The sequence below is a fragment of the Eschscholzia californica genome, unplaced genomic scaffold (genome assembly GCF_041429995.1).
Source record: "Eschscholzia californica isolate CP2 unplaced genomic scaffold, dmEscCali1.0.p SCAF_4, whole genome shotgun sequence".
NCBI classification, from domain to species: domain Eukaryota; kingdom Viridiplantae; phylum Streptophyta; class Magnoliopsida; order Ranunculales; family Papaveraceae; genus Eschscholzia; species Eschscholzia californica.
Window position 1 is genome coordinate 52406574 of NW_028238461.1, and position 21393 is coordinate 52427966.

A 21393-nucleotide genomic window follows, 5' to 3' on the forward strand; every position below is an offset into this window, starting at 1 on the left:
CTTGGAGAAATTCCTTCTCTTCTTTGGTTCCATTAATCTTTTGATCTGATCATGTAAATAGTTTGATTCCTTTTGAATCTTCGATCTCATCATGTAACAGCTTTAACGATTAAGATCTCATTATGTAAACTCCTTCGATAATCCAGAACTCAATGGTTCCACAACATCAATAGGCTCTGGAAGTTTAATATCTTTTCATGATTAAGATTTGTACTCTTCTTTAAGATTATGTTCTATCATCGGCGTCGAATGTGATATGGTTGTCCGCCATTGATTAACGTAGAAAACACAAGAAAAAAATAAAAAATTTCAAATCAAGGTTAGGGTTCTTTATAGTTGCCACATACTTGACGGATCAAAAAGGTTGATCTTCTTAATATGAAATTCGTTAATCAAAAGAACTAACCTCCATTAAAAAGAAATGAAGGGATCTTTGATTGAACCACCTAAAAACTATCAACATTGGTGGAGGGAAGATGAAGATTAGGGTGCAATACTCAATCTACTAAATTTTTGGACTAAAAATAAGTATTGCCCCATAAGTCAATATTGATTGACTAAGTCTTTATGCCCCGGAGATTTTTTTTTTATTCCCTAAAGCGGCGACCTAATTTTTATTCTGTAAGAAACCAGCCATCATTTCTTCTTTAAAACAATAACGATCCCCACTATGCAATCTCTGATTCCAATTTTTGGTGTGGATCTTTGATCCCCTTTACTCCCACATGAACCCTAATTGGAAGATATAATAAGGGTTGAGCTCGTTGAGAATTGGGATTGAATTGAGGAAGTTAGAAACGCGCCCCTCTTTTTAGCAACTGGTACCGTTTTTTTTACGTATAAAGCAGGTGCAGATGTCCAAAATGGCGGTGCTTTTAGAATATTTTTCAAATTTTCTTATCCACCTACCAAACGCCTAAAAATGGATTTCTAGCAAGAAAAAGTTCATTTTCTTTCCCATTTGAAAATGATGATTTTCTTACTCAAACAATTTCACATCAGTCAAATTTTAAGTGTTTGATAAGAAGGTGAGAAAAAAAGTACCTTCAGACAAGATAAATGTTTATTAATTCGGCCTTTAACCAATGTATAAATGTTAGGCATTTTAGGGGTGCATTTGGAATTTAAGGGGGTGCCTTTAGAATTTAGGGGTGCCTTTAGAATTTAGGGGTGCCTTTAGAATTTAGGGGTGCCTTTATACAAACGTTTAACGTTTATTAATTAGGTTTTATTAATTAATTGGGCCTTTAACCAATATATAAATGTTAGTCATTCAAGGGGTGCCTTTAGAATTTAAGTGGGTGCCCAGCTTATTTATTAATCCGACTTTATTTATTAATTGGACAAAGATGAACAGAGAGAATTACGATTGGAGAGAAATAGAGAGTGAAAGTTACGGGAGGAGGGAGAGAGTGAGAAATCAACTTTCCCATCTAAAAGGTGGGAAAAAAATTAGACCATTTACAAATTTTTTTTTTCTTAAGAAGTCGATTTTCTTACCCAAAGTGGCTAGCCAAACAGCGGAAAACTGATTTTCCTGACAAAACAACTTTCTTACTCACATTTTCACTCGTATCAAACGGACCCTAAACTCATTTTCCGGGGGAAAGTAGTTATTCACAGCAAAACGGGGAAAAAAAATTTATTACAGAAAAACCAATTTTGGGAAAAAAATAATAATCTCCGAAAATAAATTCTCAAAGGAATCCATGTTTTTCTGTACATTTTCGGGGCCATATTTTATTTTAGTCCAAAAGCTGACTTGATCAAACATTGTCCCCTAATCTTCATCTTCTTTATCACCTGCACCACCGCAACTTCACACTGTCACCATTCTGACTACTATTGCCACCTTTTCTCTTTCCTCTCTAACTCACTGTTACACCCTTTCATTATTTCTCTCTCTTTCTCACAGTCTCTCTCTTCCTTCTCTCTCGATCTATATAAATCTATATGTGAAAATCATGAGTTTGTGGCCACGAAAATTTGTAATCACGAAGTGGCATGACCACAAAACATTTTGTAGCCACGAAATGGTCATGGCCACAAAATATTTTTTGGACACAAAATGTTTCGTGGCCACAAAATGTTTCGTGACACGAAATCCTCAAGGAGGGTCTCACCAGAAACCCTCAAGGAGGGTCTCACCAGAAACCCTCAAGGAGGGTCTCACCAGAAACCCTCAAGGAGGGTCTCACCAGAAACCCTCAAGGAGGGTCTCACCAGAAACCCTCAAGGAGGGTCTCACCAGAAACCCTTCTCGATGTCAGGTTCCAACGAAGGGAACACTTCTAGTAATCAGACGGTGTTTGTGTGAGAGAGGGAGAGAAACAATGAGTGATCGATTGAGAGAGAGAGAGAGGGAGGAATAATGTTTGAACAGTCAATATTTATTAACTAAATTATTATTCCTTAGAGAATTTTCTTTATTCCTCAAAGTCGCAGCCTTCGAATAAATAAACGATTTTCGGGAAAAAATGAGTATGAGTTACTTTTTTTATTGTATTAATCTAAAATCCTATCAAATCTTAGGGGGTAGAGTGGGATTTTGGTCGAATACAAATTTTAGGTTTAGGAATCCTTAAGATTCAATAGTCCTAGAATTTTTGGTAGCCAAACAGATTAAGAAATCATGATTCCTACCAAATCTCATTTTTAGTTAGAATCGCGTATATAAGTTATATATGCGAGTAGAATAATTATATTGGAGAGGAGTATGTCTTGTGTGCGGTTGTGTTTATGAAGTTATATATTCGAGTGTATGTACCTATGCAAGTGGGTAGTGGGCATGTTCTATTAGGTTTTAATTATATGAAACTAGGGTATATCCCGTACCCTACGACACGAACAATATCAATCAAACTTTACGAAAAAAAAAATTGTTTCATTTCTTCAATCCTTTCAATTTCTTTTGTTTCCTTTTTTTCTTAAATTAGTTACTATTTTATTTCTAAGGAAACAATTTTATTTACAGAGAAATTTCAATTTCCTATCTTTAATCCTTCCAATTTCTTTTGTTTCATTTTTGTCTTAAATTAGTTATTTTATTTGTAAGGACGCAGTTTTATTGAGAGTGAGATCTTTTGTTTCTTTTTTTTCTAAAAAAGCCACGGTTATTTTTTTTAAATAAGTTATTTTATTTCTAAGAATGACTATACTTTAAATCTTGGAAAGGGCTTCTACACAATATCATCAATTAAAAAAAGATGTTTGTCACAGTCAACGTTTTCCCTTCTATTTTATTGTATAGATATATTATCATTATTGTACCTTATACTGATTTCCACACGCATGTGGTAGTCGTGGCTCCACGCACATTTGTTGGAGTTAGGATATAATTTCTTTGATACTTTTTTTTGGGGAATATACACATTCTCCCGTAACATTTAGTTAAAAACCTTTTAAGGTGAGAATTTCACATTGAAACGGTACTGGTTCAGTTTGTATAGAAAGAGAGTAACAAAGAGTGTTCGAGTTTTTGAAGAGAGAGATCTCCAACCGAACAAGATATTTTTTTTGATGTGAGATTAACATCAAATGAGTTATATGACGGTAAGAAAATACTACAAAAATGGTAAAATAGACTGCAAAAGTAGACTTATTCTAGACCTAAACAATCAACCGTAAATCGAGAGTGATACAAAGTCTAGCAGGAGAGATAAAGATAGTTGACTCAAAAATAGAAAATTTGACTCGTTGCCGCTTCTAGCATCAGTGCATTACTCTTGATTCGCGTATGGACATAAAGAATGAAATAATAGACCTAAAAAATGTAGTTTCCCAAGGGTTTCGTTCATCTGGACTTGGGCCTTATTTCGTATTAGGAGAGGACCCCTCTGCTTCAAATGTGTGTTGAAGTGTCGTATAGACAAGAAAAAAATCAGGTAGAAGAGTTTATTGACTTGCCCTGCTTCAAACGTTGAAGAAGAAGTAGAATAATTTTCTTTAGGGTTCAAGTCATTTTTGGAAAAAGAACAACTACTTACGTTAGGTCTCTAGTTCCTGTCAAGTTTATTAACCAAAAATTTCCATTCCTTCTAAATACGGTTTACATCACAATGGTTGGTAATAGGATAACGGCACTTCCATTGCCAAGTAGCACTTACAAACATGGTTTCTTCTACCTAATTAGATTCACTATAAATAGGTTGGTTTCAAACCTTCAAATCATAACCCATTCAAGAGAAAGAGAGAGAATTTCATCTTGTTGAGGTTTCTTGTTCAAAATCAATGGATATCTCACAAAAGGAAGTGAAGTTCAGGTCTTTGTTAGTACCAAGCGTTCAAGAAATGGTCGAACAGCCTATAGCGGAGATCCCATCACGATATTTACAACCAGATAAAAGCACTCCTATCAGTACTGATGCTACACTCTCTGTTCCTATCATAGATTTAAAGAGTTTGTTAACTCCAGGATCAATTGGAGATTTGGAATTGGAGAGGTTGGATTCTGCTTGCAAAGAATGGGGCTTCTTCCAGGTAATTATATTCTATTTTTAGAACTAAATTCAATTTTAACAAAAAAAAATGGAGAGGTACTAATGTGAGAATAGTCCACATGGGAGTAAAACGATTTAGCAACTAAGAATATAATATCTAGCATCTTATCATAGCTAAATTCACACCTGATAAGCTTAATAGTCACATTTGTTCTACGTACATTTGTTCTACGTACATTTGTTCTACGTCACCCGAACAGAATAAAAAAAAACACGTGTTATGCTCAAAGAACCTCATACGTGAAAGGACGTGTGAGAATAGTTTTACAGGGGAGAAAGGCGATCTGCAACCAAGAATATAATGTCTAGGTCTTCTCCACTCATTATAAGTAGGCTTTAGGTTTTAGCTACTTGGGTGTAAATCCTAAATCCTTTCACCAGGTAAATCCACATTATCTTTCTTAACAAATACATTTCTATATGTGAAATTGTGCTGCAGTTGGTAAACCATGGAGTTAGTTCTTCATTGGTGGAAAAAGTACAATTAGAAATTCAAGAATTTTTCAAGCTTCCAGTGGCAGAAAAGAAAAAATACTGGCAGAGTGAAGATGAAGTTGAAGGGTTTGGACAGGCATTTGTAGTATCTAAAGAGCAGAAGCTTGATTGGGCAGACATATTTTACTTAACTACTCTTCCTATCCATTCAAGGAAACCCTATTTATTTCCAAAGCTTCCTCTTCCTTTCAGGTACACTTAATATTCATCCTCTCTTTATCTCTCCCTTGCCTTCTTATAAATTTGATGATAAAAGAAAGACGTTTTTTTTTCGTACCATTGGTATGCAGGGACACATTAGAAAGTTATTCACTTGAATTGAAAAGTCTAGCTATGACTCTATTAAGAGTTATGGCGAAAGCTTTACAAGTCGAAACAAAGGAGTTAGAAGAGTTATTTGATGAAGATGGGTTCCAGATCGTATGAGGATGAATTATTATCCTCCATGTCCTCGACCCGACCTAGTCGTTGGCCTTAGACCACACTCTGATTCAACGGCTCTAACAATTCTCCTTCATGTCAATGAAGTTGAAGGACTACAAGTTATTAAAGATGGCAAATGGGTTCCTATTAAACCTCTTCCAAATGCTTTCCTTGTCAACATTGGAGATGTTCTTGAGGTAAGTATTAGGGATCTATAGTGGGTCCTTATTTGTATTACTATAACATTCTACGAATAATTTTTTGACCTTTTTCATTTTCTTTTTCTCTTGCAGATTTTGACCAATGGAATTTATCGCAGTGTCGAGCATCGGGCAACAGTGAACTCAACAAAAGAAAGGCTATCGACTGCTACATTCCTCAACCCGAAACTAGAAGGAGAAATAAGTCCTATAAAGAGCCTAATTACTCCCAACAACCCTGCATTATTCAAAACAGTTGGAGTTAAGCAATTTTACCAAGACTTAGTTATGAGAGAGCTTGATGGAAAATCACACCTTGATTTCATGAAGATAGAGAGCAACAACACTGCTTAGTTTATTAGCTAGGTGTGCTAGAAAACTAAGTTATATATGCGTGTTGAATAATTATTTTCGAGAGGAAGATGTATGTGTGTCTTGTGTGTGCGGTTGTGTTTATGAAGTTATATATTTGAGCGTATATATGTATATATGTGGTGATTTCCACATGCATGTTGAGTTTAAGTCCCATATCCATTTAATTGCTCTAATTTGTAATGGTATCATGGGCAATAGTATGAGCTAGAATGAAATTTCTTTGATACTTTTTTAGGAAATATACACATTCTCTCGTCCGCATTTAGTTAAAAACCCTCTAATGTCTTTTCTAACGTGAGAATTCCACATTGAAGAGATACCAGTTCAGTTTGTATAGAGAGAGACAAAGAGTGTTCGAGTTTTTAAAGAGAGGGAGAAAGAGAGAGATCTTCAACCAAACAGAAATATTTTTTTGATGTGAGATTAATATCAAATGAGTTATATGACGGTAAAAAAATACTACAAAAGTGGAGTAGTAAAAAAGACTGCAAAAAAGTTGACTTTTTCTAGACCTAAATAACAATCAACCGTAAATCGAGAGTGATAAAATCCATCAAGAGAGATAGAGAGAGTCGACTCAAAAATAGAAAATTTTACTCGTTGCCGCTTCTAGCATTAGTGCATTACTCTTGATTCGAGCATGGACATAAAGAATGAAATAATAGACCCCAAAAACGTAGTTTCCGAAGAGTTTCTCCCATTGGACTTGGGCCTTATTCGGTATTAGGAGAGGACCCCTCTGTTTCAAATGTGTGTTGAAGTGTCGTATAGACAAGAAAAAAAATCAAGGTAGAAGAGTTTATTGACTTGCCCTGTTTGAATAATTCTGGTTTTGCAAATGTCGATTTAAAACTGACTAACTTCAAGTCATCTCAGAAAAATGAAAAGCGGGTTTAAGGTGTACTGGACAAACGTTGAAGAAGAAGTAAAATAATTTTCTTTAGGGTTTAAGTCAGTTTTCTTTAGGCCATGTTTGGCGCGCGGGAATGGCGTGGGAATGGAATGTGATTCCTCCAGACTATTGTTTGGCTTGTGGGAATGGTGTGGGCCCAGGAATGCGATTCCCTCAAAAAGGGTTAATAGCAAACCCAAGGGGGGAGGTGGGTTTGTGATTCCCATTCCCCCGGAACCATATGTACTTAAATTTGTGGACAAATATATCCTTAAAAAATATTGAAATTACCTATCCTAAAGTTAGATGTCATATAAATTAGTAAATTAGTGTTTTTTATTGTATTACTCGAAGTCCCTCTCTCTCTCGTCATAGCAAAAGAATCCCATTGTTCACAGGTAAGCTCGTGCTTTTTGTTTTTATTCTTGATGAAATCTATCATGTCAGGAACCCTGTTGATGTAGGATACTATTTGAAATTGTTGAAATAACACCAAACCCAAGGAATTATAATCATTAATTTATGTTAAATGGTAGCCTCTAGGTTTCTTTTTGTTGAAAAAGTAGGCATCTAGCTTAATCTTTATCAATATAATAATCAATAACATGAACTAGGCATATAGGTTTTTATGAACTAGGCATATAGGTTTTTTTTGTTAAAAAGTAGGCACTTAAGTTTTTTCTTTTTTGAGATTTGACCTAGGTAATGTAATCATTAATTTTATAACTACTAACCTCCATACAATTTTTAACAAAAATAAATACCTTCACACAACGTAAACATGTAATTACATTAGATGCAACGATTGTTACTTTTGGTATTTAGTCAAATCTATATAGAATTTTTTCTTTTATGGCTTATAGTTTTGTTTTGTAATTATTGGTGCATGTAATTAAATTAGATGCAACAAAATAAATTGTCAGTGATCTAGTTCTTACGAATAGAAGATGTTTTCATATGCAGTTATGGCTCGTCTAACCACCTCGAGAAAACGAAAAATCTTGATTATTTTAGATAATTTGAGGTTATTATTAAATATGTTGACGTTATTGTCAGCAATGGTCGTCACACAAGTCGAACACTATTATAGGTCTTACATACTAAAGTCATCATCGATTTTTTACAAATAAATTACGTAGAGAGAATATGTAGAGAATGGTTTGGGATAGCGATTTAGTATGCAGAGAACAATTTCGGATGGACAGGAAAACTTTTACAATTTTGTGTAAAATGTTGCGCACTATTGGTAAAGTGTATGACACAAATGAGGTTTGTGTGGAGGAGATGGTCGCGATATTTTTGCATATACTTGCCCACCATGTGAAGAATAGAACTATAAAAATAAGGTTTTATCATTCCGGAGAAACAATTAGTAGATGTTTCAATAATATGTTAAATGGCGTAATTCGGTTGCAATCAGTTTTGCTGAAAAAACCGCAAGCTGTCTCTGAGAATTCAACTGATGCAAAATGGTAATGGTTCAAGGTATACATCTTATCTATGTTTTGAGTAATAAACTTTTTAGGTTAGGTTAAGTTAGAAATACATCTTAACCTAATAAGTAATTAAATTTGATGTAGAATTGTTTGGGAGCTCTAGATGGTACATACATAAGAATTAATGTGCCAGAAAATGACAAACCTCGATATCGTACACGAAAGAGTGATATTGCTACCAACGTATTAGGAGTGTGTTCTCAAGATATGCAATTCATTTACATTTTGGCTGGTTGGGAGGGATCCGCAGCGGATTCTCGAGTTCTAAGGGACGCCTTACTTAGGAGAAACGGGTTGAAAGTTCCTCATGGTATAACCATATGATTTCAGTGATTATTCTTGTGTCTTTTGTCCCACCTTGAATGAAAATTATAACTTGTCATTTTTTTTATTAGGTTGTTACTACCTCGCTGATGCTGGATATCCAAATAGTGAAGGATTTCTTGCCCCGTATAGAGGTCAACGCTACCATTTAAATGAATGGCGGGAAGGACACACACCTACCACTCCTGCAGAGTTTTTTAACATGAAACATTCAAGTGCGCGGAATGTGATCGAAAGATGTTTTGGTTTACTAAAGCTTAGATGGGCCATCTTGAGAAGTCCTTCATTTTATCATGTTAAGACGCATAATCGGATAATAATGGCTTGTTGCCTCTTGCACAATCTCATACGTCAAGAAATGTCAGTAGATCCATTAGAAGAAACATTAGACCAACATATGTTAAATTATGCACAACCACACGGTGATCCAATGAGTGGCAGACATCTAGGAACACTTAATCTCATGCCTTCTTCTTATTATTATCTTGAAAATTTTCATATTAGATAAAAACAAGTTAATTTCTTTTTTCAATTACATTGAATATTAATTGTTATAATAATCTTATTTTTGTTGCAAGTTTATTCATTTATGTTGGTTATTTATTTTAATTATATGTGATATACTTGTTTTTTATACATCCAGATGGCACCTCCTACTGATTTACAATCTCGCTCTAGACCAACAAAACATTTATGGCTACATAAAGAAGATGACAAATTGGTCGAATGTTTGGTAGAAATTACTGTTGGTGGACATTGGAAGGCGGAAAATGGTTTCCGATCAGGATATCTTTCTCAACTAGAAAAAATGATGGAAGAAAAATTACCAGGATGCAATATTAAAGGGGTGCCTCACATTGAATCACGAATCAAAATATTAAAAAAACAGACAGCAGCTATCTCAGATATTATTTCAAACGCAAGCGGATTTACATGGAGCGAGGAAGAAAAAATGATTATATGCGAAAAGAGTATTTTCGATGAATGGGTTAAGGTAAGTCCACTATTGTCATTTATTATTATTCTTATGAGATTTATTGTGCAGGTTGAGTTCTTTATTTATCACTTAAATATTTTTTTTTTAGACTCACCCATCGGCCAAGGGGCTTAGAAGTAAGCCTTTCCCACATTATGATGCTTTGGCAGATATATTTTTGAAAGAGAGGGCAAACGGAAAGGATGCGGGGGCACCAGCAGACGAGGAGGAACAAATTGATGCAAATGAAAATGATTCCTTCATTGATGGTGTTGATGGTGTAATCAATAGGGAATGTGATTATGAAGCATCATTTGCTAATGAGGAAGAAACCCCTAATCCTAGTCCAGCTCCAGCAACAAGAACCTTAAACTCTAACAAGAGGAAACGTTTCCAGAAATCAAATGAATTCGTAACAAGTTTGGAAAATATTGCTAGTTCGATTGAAAAAATTGCTGAAGGAACGATGGAATATATGGATAAGATGGTTGTAGCTCTTACTCATAACCAAGAAAATGAAACTGCAACCAAAGTGGTAGCCGAGCTATCTAAGTTACTAGACGGATTGGATTATGACCAAATGTTAGAAGCGGCTGATATCCTTAATAGTGACTCTTCGAAAGCTGCTCTTTTCTTTACACTGCCACCTGAATGTCGTTTATATTGGGTTCGTAGGCTACTTAGAAAAAATAAGCCCTAGACATAAAAGATTATTAGTTTAATATTTTTTTTTAGGATTTGATATTAATAAGTACTATTTAGGTTCATGAACAAAATTTAATTTTAGATAAATTTCTGTGTAGGTTTACGAACATAATCTTATTTTAGATAAATTTATTAGTTTTAAATTCTAATCCTTTGATGTGTCTTATTATTATTTCATATTTACGAATTTTAATAAATAATACTGATTTTAATATACAACAAAGTTGATGTGTATTTTATGTAGTTTAAGTAAGGATACAAATGAACTTTTACAAATATTTACATTCCTATTCTTGTACGAACCAAACACCTAATCAGGAATATGGCAGGAATCAAATTCCTATTCCTGGTCTAACCAAACATTAAACTACAGTAATTTGATTCTCAGGAATCAGATTACGGGAATGTGATTCCCAGGAATCACATTTCATTCCCGCGCGCCAAACATGGCCTTAGGGTTTACATCAGAATGGTTGGTAATAGGATAAGGGCACTCCCGTTGCCAAGTAGCACTTACAAACATGGTTTCTTCTATCTAATTAGATTCACTATAAATTGGTTGGTTTCACCTTCAAATCATAACCCATTTAAGAGAAAGAGAGAGAATTTCATCTAGTTGAGGTTTCTTGTTCAAAATCAATGGATATCTCACAAAAGGAAGTGAAGTTCAGGTCTTTGTTAGTACCAAGCGTTCAAGAAATGGTCGAACAACCTATAGCGGAGATCCCGTCACGATATTTACAACCAGATAAAAGCACTCCTATCAGTACTGATGCTAAACTCTCTGTTCCTATCATAGATTTAAAGAGTTTGTTAACTCCAGGATGTGTTGGAGATTTGGAATTGGAGAGGTTGGATTCTGCTTGCAAAGAATGGGGCTTCTTCCAGGTAATTATATATTATTTTTAGAACTAAATTCAATTAAACGGAGAGGTATTAATGTGAGAATAGTCCACGCGGGAGAAAACGGAGAGGTTTACTGCCCCTTGTTATGGGATGGTGCAGACCAGCTTTGGGGCTCTAGTGATGTTGTCTGCTTTGGGAAACCGCAAGGACCAGGGGTGTCAAAGCGAAAAATATCACTAGCAGCCCAAAAGGCTAGTCCACATCTGTTAGTACTAAAAGTCGCGGAAGCTATCGAACCTATCTTAGAAATTGATCCGACTATGAAAATTAATCGAAAAGCTAAGCCAAAATCTAAATATGCAAACAGAATTAACGAGGTTCGGCTTTAAAGCCTACGTCCTCGAACGAACAAGAAATCTTTATTGAAGGATAGATGAAGACGACTCACACAACAACTCTTAGTACTAACAACATCATCACCCTCGTATATAACTCTTTCACTATAATTCACTCTATAAGATGAATAACTAAGGGTCCGACATGACTTTTTTTCTTCTTCTAATTGGAAATCTCAATACTCACTAAAACTTAAACAAAAAATCGTTGTTTTAGATCGTCGTGATTCTACAATCTTCCACCTTACATGTTTTTTAGCCGATGGTTCTTACAATTTGAAAAATTCATGGTCATGCTCTTCTTTCATACTTTTGGTTTTTGTTTTCTTGATGTTTATTTTTATGACAGATATTTAGCAGTTGGAATTGAGCCTTTCCTCTCATCATACAACAATTCCTTCTTGAGTCTCACCTTCCCTGCTCTCCAAAACATACAGAATGCCCTTAACGACGCTGGTGTAGGTGACAAAGTTAAGGCCACAGTGCCTTTAAACGCGGATGTCTATAACTCACCAGAAACCAACCTGTCCCTTCTACAGGTAGGTTTAGGGCAGACATAAGTGATCTCATGACTCAAATAGTTCAATTCCTTAATAAAAACAATGCTCCTTTCACAGTTAACATCTACTCATTTCTAAGTTTATATGGAAACGACGATTTTCCTTTTGATTACGCTTTCTTTGACGGAGTAAACAACCCTATTATGGATAATGGAATATCCTATACTAACGTGTTCGATGCCAATTTCGATACTTTAGTATGGGCACTAAGAGGAATAGGGTATGGGGATATGCCGATTTTGGTTGGAGAGGTAGGATGGCCTACAGATGGAGATAAGAATGCAAATGTAGCTTTTGCTCAAAGATTTTATGGTGGACTCTTGAAAAAACTAGCAATAAAGCAAGGAACACCAATGAGACCTAGTGATATAGAAATTTATTTGTTCGGATTGATCGATGAAGATGCTAAGAGCATTGCACCAGGGAACTTTGAGCGTCACTGGGGAATTTTTCGATATGATGGTCAACCCAAGTTTCCTATTTATTCGTCAAGAGATCAGGCTTTGAGTACGTACCTCGTGGGAGCTAAGAATGTTGAATATTTGCCTCAGAAATGGTGTGTTTTTAACCCGAAAGCGAACGATCTAAGCAAACTAGGGGATAACATCAACTATGCTTGTAGCAACTCTGATTGTACTTCACTTGGGTGTGCATCATCTTGTAGCAACTTAGATGCACAAGGAAATGTTGGAATCGGAGCCATTTTTGGCTCGACCCGACTCGTCAAACTCAGAAACCGAACGCGCCATTGCGTTCGTCTCGTCGAGCTCTTAAATTTAGAGCAAAGAATTACTCGAATCCGATTCCGGATGAATGAGAAATTCGAGTTTGAAGTTTGGGTGAAAAAACGGTTAAGTCAGGGTCTGAAACGTCAAACGGGACAAGTTAGATCAGGGGTCGTTTGAGCGAATACCACGCGCATCCAAATCTGTGGGCACATTTCGGGACTGATCTAACGGTGGGCGTTCCACCCGAGTTTTCTAGCCAGATCCGACGTCCCAGGGTCCAACCGACTCTAATATTCAGTTATTCTTTCTGTTTAGTCCCTCCTTTCGAATGGATACATCTTTTAACCCAACAGACACTATGCACCCATTCAACTCCTATATAAACCAACCAAACCCACTTCATTCAACATCAACTCATTCTCTTCTCTTCTTCTCTTCTCTCCTAACAATTAGAAGTTCTGGTTTGCCTAGAATATCTAATTAAGGGAGTATTTCTAGAAGTTCTGGTTGGACTAGAATATCTAGAAAAAGGAAGAAAGAAATTTTAGAATGAAGTAATAATCATAGGTCGTCTAGAACATCAATTCAATTCACTCTCTTCTTCTCTTCCCTTCTAACAATTAGAAGTTCTGGTTTGCCTAGAATATCTAATTAGGAAGTATTTCTAGAAGTTCTGGTTAGACTAGAATATCTAGAAAAAGGTAGAAAGAAATTTCAAGTGATATTTGAATTTCTGAAGCAAATAGAAGATCATCCGCATTAGTCCAAGAGCTCATAATACTTACAAAGGTTCGTCCGCTTTCAGAATAAAGAAGTACCATCTTAAAACTCTGAAAGAAAAGTCGTTGTATCCCGAAGGCATACACCCTAACGTTTGGTACTGTTACGGGGGTGTAAAATGTCTTAAGGAAAGAGAATTCATTCTTGCCTCGACTACACTAACACCTATCTCGGTTAGTCCGAAAGAAGGAATATTGATAAATCATTATTTTTTAATAGTTTATCTCTCTATGAGTTAGAGAAAGGAAACTCTGTCTGAATCAAGCCAAGACAGAGAGAACTCGACTTATCGATTGATAACCAGAGGAACAACAATCTTAAGACATTTTATATAACGATTATTTCTCTGGTTATAAGATTTTGATTTGGGTTATTTTCTGTGTGTTTCAGAAAAAATGGCAAGAACAAGAACAACCCTACGGGTTCTTCCGCCTAACACCACATACGTGGAAAACCCAGAGATGTTCAAGGGAACTGACTTCGGTCTAAAGCAGAAGCGTCCATCTCAAAACAAAGGCAAGTCGAGGAAAAGGCAAAGGCCTGTCGAATGCTACAAATGTAGAAAGCGAGGCCACCTAGCCAAAGATTGTCGCTCCACATATGACAGTCAAGGGGAAAAAACCGATAACCAAGCTTCATTAGCAAAAGACACCGAAAATCGGAATCACCGTCTAATGATTACTGAATTCGAAAAGGCGTTTGATATACTTCATAAGATGAACCTCTGTACAGAGGCACATGAAGATAACCTGGTTAACAACCAGAGATGGTGGGTCGATTCTAAGACAGATCATCACGTTTGTAGTGACAAAAGCCTATTCTCTTCCTATACAGAGGTAGCCGAAGGAGAGACCTTATTCAAGGAAAACGGCTCGACCACCCAAGTCAAAGGAAGGGGAAAGATCGTGTTAAATTTCACTTCCGAAATAGAGGTGACTTTGACCGATGTACTCCATGTTCCAGACAATCAAAAGAACTTGATTTCTGGTTCCCTTTTAAGTGAGAACGGGTTCAGACTAATCTTTCTGTCAGATATCGTTATCATATTTAAGAAAATGATGTATATTGGAAAGGGCCACTTATGTGGGGGGTTATTTCAATTAAATGTTACCCATGTAATGCCGAAGGCACCTATTATTAATAAAATTAATAATTATGCGTATATTGTTGAGTCTTCCAATATTTGTCACGAAAGATTAGGACATGTGAATAATAAGTCATTAAAGAAATTAATGAGCTTGGAGTTAAATTCCGAAACTCGAAATTTACTCAAAGACGTACATGTCAAACATGTATATAGTCAAAAATGACTAAAACGTTGTTCAAGTCTTTAGACTGAATTCACAATGAACTCTGTAACCTAAAAACGGTTCAAAAATGAGGTGGAAAAAGGTAATTCATTACCTTTATCGATGACTCCACTTGTTTCTGTTATATTACTTGCTAAAGTGTAAGAAATCGAAAAGTTCGAGCTTTATAAAATCAAAGTAGAAACTCAACTTTGTAAAAAGATTGAGGCTTTGAGAAACGACTGAGATGGAGAGTATGAATCTCCTTTTCGCCGAGATATACGCCAAGAATGGCATAGTTCATCAAATGGCGACTCTTTTGGTAGAATGAAAGCACAGAACATTAGAAGGGATAAAACTCGATCAGTGGAGATTAAAATCGATGATCAATCTAATCTCGATGGGTTTTTTACTAAAATCTATTACTAGCCATGAACAGAAATAAGGTTCAACCCATGGTGACCATAAATGTTGATTTAGTTGATGACTCTTAAAATATCTTCTCGATAACAGAGACATCGAAAAACTAAGCGACACCTTGACCACCAAGTATCGACATAAATACTGGGTGTGAAACCATATATCGAGAATACAGAGAGCGATCAATGATGAATACATGATCCTAAAGGTTCATCATAAGTAATCGGAGAAGTGTGTCAAGACAAATGTCAAAAACCTAAACGGTTAGACAAGGTCGATGACAGAATGTTCTCGTTATACAAATAGCTACGAGACGATGAACTGTTCGAAAGAAATCATCGGTCTGAGATAATGAAAATTCCGTGAAACACTCTCGAATACAAAGTTGACGAAGAATGCAAAATTCTGAAATTTAACTTGTCTTCGAGAAAGTAAGTTATTTCATATAACCTATTCAGGCGGAAAATAATATAATTCTCTAGAAGGTCCTTAGGCCTGTCTAAGAATTACAAGGAATCCTTAAGTCTTTGTAAGGAGGTCCCTAGTTCTGTATCATTACAGAATAGTCCTTATAAATCCTCATGGCAACCTAATTTTCTTGGGTAGACAAGAGAATTAAGGTTGATAAGACGTAAAGTTGAATATTACATCATTCGGTCTAGACGTGACTCGAATAGTAAATTCAAGGGTCTTGGTAAGATTTTCGATTCAAGAGTATGAACGAAATCTAGAGACGATAAAGAACAAAATAGGGAATGATAACTTTGATGATCATGCGATAGTTTAAATCTATCAAGGGAGTATATATGATTAAGACATATAACTTAAGAAAGAGTTAAAAGAGAAACTCACCTTGTATTATATCTCAAGATTCTAATGATCATAAATCATCATGTTATAGAACAAAACTAAACACACTACACTAAAGAAATTGTGTACGAAAATAGTTTTGTCAAAAAGGAGAATCCAATGGTTACCCTAGAACTGTGGGGGCAGATATTGAACAGTACCCTATATGGAATACTATAAAATTCCACCCAAGTTGACGAATAAGAGAAAATACTCTTGAAATGTGGGGGGAACCGAAAGGAACCAAAATGCCAATTATAAATGGCATAAAAGTCTCTATATTCTCCTTAAGATAAAACGTCATATGGACGTGAAAAGAGGGAAATTATAGAGTACCTCGGAAACCAGATTTAACCAATAAGAATGTTTGGTCAATAAGGTTTCATTGAGTTAAGAACTATAGTTATATTCACTAAGTTGTGACAAGAGTCGGAAATCAAGTGTGTGAATATAAGTAATGACGTGAATGTCCAATTCACTCAACAAATCTGGAAAAACACAAATGGAAAGAACTTCTCTTCTTAATCCTAAACTAAGTAACGAGATTCAACCGTGAATCATCTGTTCAAAAGAACAGACAATACTAGTTAGGAATAAGAAAGTGTTTAAGAAGATATGATTCGATGTTTTTCCAGATTGAATCGTTACTCATGATTGATAATATAAAGTCCATGGTTAGACAGAGAATGGTAGAATAACCACTCAAAAACCACGATAAGCATAAATACTTGAATTTGAACAAATTCAAGAAAGAGTTATCATAGTAACAAATAGTTCTTAGGTATCTGAGCAGACTTGTATTAATTGGTTGTACATATCATAAAAGAAAAATATGTGGACAACACTCGAATCTCAGATACAAAACAGTGGATATGACAAACCACTAAGGGCTACGATATCACAAAATCCTCAGAGGCAGACGTGCATAGCTGGATCAACAATGTAATCCTAAAGGCCTTGATGGATACATTGTTTTGGAGAAAGCAAAGGAAGTAGGTGAACTTCCTGGAGGATATTTGTTTGTGATTGAAGCCAGTGCACGCAATAAACATAAGTAGTTGTTGCGTAGGCACTAATACGGTAAGTCTAGAGAATTCAAAATGAATAGACTAGCACCGTAAAGCAATTGCTCTCAAGGAATGCATAAATTAAAATTATGCTCAATCCTAAGTTACCTGGCGGATCCGTAAAGAACAAGGGTGAACAAGAGAGTTGAAATTGCATCATCAAGGGGAATGTGGCAAAAACGCCTAAAGTAAATGAGTAAAGGCATGGTGAAACCCTACCTAGATGACTGGAGATCCCACGATCTAGGTTCAAAGGGCAACTGAAGCTATATCCTGACTCGACAGTAACACTGTAAGAGACTTCTATCTCTTACCCATTCCTAGGATGAAAACAGTGTTGCCTGCATTGAGAGGCTAAGCATTAAGCTTTTAATGAATCCGAAAACTTAGAACTTGATTCTAACGTGAGGTATAGCAGGATACCTTATTACGGATAACCTATATGTGTGTGAATTGATGCCGGTTCCGTGGGAAGGTCGTCTAAGCCGACTTCGCTAAAGCACACATGAATTCGGGATTGTTCAGGGCCGAAATGAACACAACCGAGAACCTAAGTAGGTAAGGGATTAGCTGTGTGATAGCTATTCAGGTTTACAATTCCCAGGACTCAGTTCAAGACGATAAGTTCACTGCCGTCCTTGTAGACCTTGTAGTTATTCACTAGGAAAGGTTCAAAGTCGAAAGACTACCTTCTTCCGATGCAGCGAAGTTTCGCATATGAGCTCTTTTAGTGTCAGTATGTCAGTATAGTGTGCTTGTATATAGTAAACCTCGAATTTTCATTCATGTGGGGGATTGTTGGAATCGGAGCCATTTTTGGCTCGACCTGACTCGTCAAACTCAGAAACCGAACGCGCCATTGCGTTCGTCTCGTCGAGCTCTTAAATTTAGAGCAAAGAATTACTCGAATCCGATTCCGGATGAATGAGAAATTCGAGTTTGAAGTTTGGGTGAAAAAACGGTTAAGTCAGGGTCTGAAACGTCAAACGGGACAAGTTAGATCAGGGGTCGTTTGAGCGAATACCACGCGCATCCAAATCTGTGGGCACATTTCGGGACTGATCTAACGGTGGGCGTTCCACCCGAGTTTTCTAGCCAGATCCGACGTCCCAGGGTCCAACCGACTCCAATATTCAGTTATTCTTTCTGTTTAGTCCCTCCTTTCGAATGGATACATCTTTTAACCCAACAGACACTATGCACCCATTCAACTCCTATATAAACCAACCAAACCCACTTCATTCAACATCAACTCATTCTCTTCTCTTCTTCTCTTCTCTCCTAACAATTAGAAGTTCTGGTTTGCCTAGAATATCTAATTAAGGGAGTATTTCTAGAAGTTCTGGTTGGACTAGAATATCTAGAAAAAGGAAGAAAGAAATTTTAGAATGAAGTAATAATCATAGGTCGTCTAGAACATCAATTCAATTCACTCTCTTCTTCTCTTCCCTTCTAACAATTAGAAGTTCTGGTTTGCCTAGAATATCTAATTAGGAAGTATTTCTAGAAGTTCTGGTTAGACTAGAATATCTAGAAAAAGGTAGAAAGAAATTTCAAGTGATATTTGAATTTCCGAAGCAAATAGAAGATCATCCGCATTAGTCCAAGAGCTCATAATACTTACAAAGGTTCGTCCGCTTTCAGAATAAAGAAGTACCATCTTAAAACTCTGAAAGGAAAGTCGTTGTATCCCGAAGGCATACACCCTAACGTTTGGTACTGTTACGGGGGTGTAAAATGTCTTAAGGAAAGAGAATTCATTCTTGCCTCGACTACACTAACACCTATCTCGGTTAGTTCGAAAGAAGGAATATTGATAAATCATTATTTCTTAATAGTTTATCTCTCTATGAGTTAGAGAAAGGAAACTCTGTCTGAATCAAGCCAAGACAGAGAGAACTCGACTTATCGATTGATAACCAGAGGAACAACAGGAAATGCATCTTATGCATTTAACATGTATTTCCAAGCTATGAATCAAGAATATAATAGTTGTAATTTCGACGGGTTGGCCATGAAAACAAGTCAAAATGCTTCACAAGGGACCTGCACTTTCATAATTCAGATTGATTCATCATCTTCATTTCTTGTGCCTTCTTTTGTGATATTGGCATCTGTGCTAGTTCTCTGGTTTTCCTTGTTTGGTTGATTTCTTTGTGTATATATCTTATACAATAATATCTCATATGTACTTCTTTTTGTAATGTGAATAAGTTTTGTAGTCCATGTTATTGCTTTGAATGTTCCTTAGTTTTCCCCTAATTGGTAGAGATGTTTTTGCATCTTTGACAAGCTTTCCTTTACTGAAATAATGTTGTGATTCATGTAACGATTACCATCCATCAAATTAAAGTGTACATTCTCACCTTCAACGATCCACTGTTAAGAATAACGACACGATTTGGAGAGAGATATGGACCTAAAAATCCTGCCATTTCAAAGTGATTTTAGCTCATTGACTAATGGGCTGCTGTATCATCGTTGTTCCACATTCGGATTCAGCAAACAGCTATACATACGGGAGCGCCCCATTCTTATTAAAAACGCACCACTCCCACACCCACACCCACTTTAACTTGGTGAATCTGGTTTTGACAGTCTTTGGTTAGAGGCGTCTCAAGTTCGGTAGTCGCGGACTAAATTTTGTTTCAAAATTCGACCAAAAGCCTCCAAATTTAAGTTCTATCAAGTGAAACTGCTCAACCCATTTAATATTAGCAGATTTAAACCAAATGTGGTCAAGTCCATTGATTTTGAGTCAAAAGAAAATAAAAGGGTCGATCTTGATAGGTGAGCGCTTTTAATAATTTCTTAGACATATGGGCTTTTAACAAGAATCGGGCGCCTTTAAACTACCATATACCATTATCATTTGTTCAAAGGTTGGGCTCTCGAAATGACCAAACTACCATAACCTAGGGTTTCTTCCAACTAAGAACATTGCCTTCCTCCAGTCAAAAGTTAGGGTTTAGTCGGAGTGGGGTAGGAAGAGCAATCTGAGATTTTGTTAGACTAGGTTCCCACCGCGTCCTACGGACGCGGTAGATCCCTTTTGGCTAACGCCGTCGTAACTAAAATATGAGGCATGAGAACGTATCTCATAGTGATCGGCAACATCTTCTATCCTCTTCTCCATTAAATTAGTTTTCTTTATCTCCTTTCTCCCTAAAAAAACATGAGAAAACTTTAAATTATGCAAAAACCAAATAAATTATTATCATTCAATCACATAGTATAAAAAAAAACTCTAGATCAAGCGGTGGGATAAAAAGAGATCTAAAAATACATCCACTTCAACTGTAAATCGTGGGAGAAATGGGAGAGATTTAAGGAATACAATTGAGTGAAATAAATGAAGATAGAGTAAGACTGTAGAAGAAGAAATCAGAGAAATTTTTGGGTTGTTAGCAAATGAAACTAAATCTTATATGGTTGAGATTTTTAGGACGGTTTTTTTTGGACGTGAATTAGGATATTGTTAGTTTAAAAAACTGAATTAGGATATGGGTTGTTGTTTGAACTTGGGATGCAGATTCGTGGGGTATAGTTTGGCCAGCGCTTTGGGGAAAGCTAAATAGTTTCCGGGGTGTGAAGATTTGGTCAAAAATTGGTCAATTTTGTTTGACAATTTTATGTAGGGGAAAGCAAAATAGCTTCTCCACCTCAGCTCTTTCCCTCCACCTCACTTCTCTCCCTCCACCTCATCTTCTCTCTCTTCTCCGATAGGTCGCCGGCCGGAAAATTTTCCGGCCGGCGACCATGAAAAAAAAAAAAAAATTTCTCACATCTCTCTCTCTCTCTCTCTAAACTCCGGCGAAGGGGGTTTCCCTTCGCCGGAGTTCCGGTCTGTTGAAGAACAGACCGGAACTGGTCGGTTCTTCAACAGACCGGAACTGGTCTGTTCTTCAACAGACCGGAACTCCGGCGAAGGGAAACCCCCTTCGCCGGAGTTTAGAGAAAGAGAGAGGTGTGAGAGAAAAAAAAAAAATTTTTTTTCATGGTCGCCGGCCGGAATTTTTTTCATGGTCGCCGGCCGGAAAATTCCGGCCGGCGACCTATCGGAGAAGATGAGGT

At 36.4% G+C, this 21393-nt stretch overlaps 2 pseudogenes across 1 annotated transcript; both read left to right on the top strand.

Moving 5' to 3' along the window:
* Positions 1–4158: 4158 nt before the first annotated feature.
* Positions 4159–6095, top strand: LOC147545980 (protein SRG1-like; annotated as a pseudogene). The gene is made up of 4 exons (XR_015223360.1): positions 4159–4479; positions 4939–5186; positions 5285–5614; positions 5711–6095. The product of XR_015223360.1 is annotated as a protein SRG1-like (transcript).
* A 4929-nt stretch (positions 6096–11024) lies between these two features.
* On the top strand, positions 11025–19543 carry LOC147545981 (glucan endo-1,3-beta-glucosidase 8-like; annotated as a pseudogene).
* The last annotated feature ends 1850 nt before the right edge of the window (positions 19544–21393 follow it).